Below are 1461 nucleotides of genomic sequence, written 5' to 3' on the forward strand. Positions count from 1 at the left end.
GTCACGTCAAGGAATTTTCAAAAATATTTTCATATACTCTCATTTGAAGTAGTTGTTATTGATACTGCTCTACTTGTGATTGCTTATAAAAAAATAACCCCCTCATTATTCTCTAATCTTTGTATTCTACATATACATGTCTGTCTGTTTCGTAAACAATCTGACAGACCTGAATTTTTTAAGGTGATTTTTGTCATGTCTTGTTAAAAAAAATATACATTAAATAAATTTTATTAGTAATCACCAGCCTCGGTAGCGCAGTAGGCAGCGCGTCAGTCTCATAATCTGAAGGCCGTGAGTTCGAGCCTCACCCGGGGCATTTTTTTTTTTCTGCAGGGATTATTTTGATATTTCCTATTAAATTAAATAGTTTTTTATTACTCAATTTAGATACGCCAAAACGAGTTTAATGATTGAATGGAATGGTTTTGGTTGGGTCTAACATACACATAGCACCTTTCATTACGGACTGTTGGTATCAAAATGATCTTCACTGTTTTGAAGGAATGAAAATCATCTCATTTGCCTACAAAATTATTTCAACACTTAAAGATATGTTCAATGAACCTTCTAAATTTATTTTTTAGTAAATAATAGTAAATACACATGGTTATATAGAAGGGGCTTCCTTTTGAGGACTGTTGTCATATAAATTATTCATCTATAACTCCACCGCGTAATATTGAGTCATATATACTATTTTTTAATGAGAATAAAAAAATGACGTCCAATGTAGGATATGAAATTACGAAGAGGGACTAAATATATGTAGGTAATTTTTTGCCTTATGTGCAAGTTCATCATTTTAGAACCTAGAAAATTCTGTTTTTTCTCTACTTTATTATAGATTTTTACCGTTTTTGTAAACTATTTATCATTTTTTTATTTTCCTCAGAAAAGTTAAAACGTACTGAATTAATACATTGAACATCCCATAAAATTCAAATCATTATATTAACCTCAAAATAAGTATCTTGTAAATTCCTCATTAAAATGTTCCATCTCATTTGTTGATTATAATTTTTATAATTTGTCGTATAATTGTACACGACATTGGTACAAAATTATAAAACTAAATTGTCTCCTTTAAAAATACCAAATAGGAACCAGATTATAAGTCTAGTAAAAAGAAATCTATTATTTTCCCAATAGGTCGCTTTTGTAATCTGGATCTACCGTTGTATAAGTCTGATCGGGTTAAACTAAATGGCATTAGAAAGATAAGATTTTGTATTATAAGTACTTTTTACACAATTTTATTATTGCTTGACTCAGTATTGTTTAATTGAGTATCAATGATGGACACAAGCAAGGAAATAATCCGCTATATTTTACTGTTTTTCTTTGATAAAGGCGAAAACGCAAGCCAGGCGGCTAAAAATGTAAATTATGTTTTTGTTCGTATATTGTAGCAAAAAATCATATACCATTTTGGTTTCGTCAATTCCATTCAGCCAGAGA

The 1461-nt window shown here is 29.6% G+C and overlaps 1 non-coding gene across 1 annotated transcript; it reads left to right on the plus strand.

Moving 5' to 3' along the window:
• Positions 1 to 246: 246 nt before the first annotated feature.
• On the plus strand, positions 247 to 319 carry TRNAM-CAU (transfer RNA methionine (anticodon CAU)). The gene has a single exon. It is a non-coding gene; the product is annotated as a tRNA-Met (tRNA).
• The last annotated feature ends 1142 nt before the right edge of the window (positions 320 to 1461 follow it).

This window comes from Lepeophtheirus salmonis, chromosome 4, assembly GCF_016086655.4.
Source record: "Lepeophtheirus salmonis chromosome 4, UVic_Lsal_1.4, whole genome shotgun sequence".
NCBI lineage: Eukaryota > Metazoa > Arthropoda > Copepoda > Siphonostomatoida > Caligidae > Lepeophtheirus > Lepeophtheirus salmonis.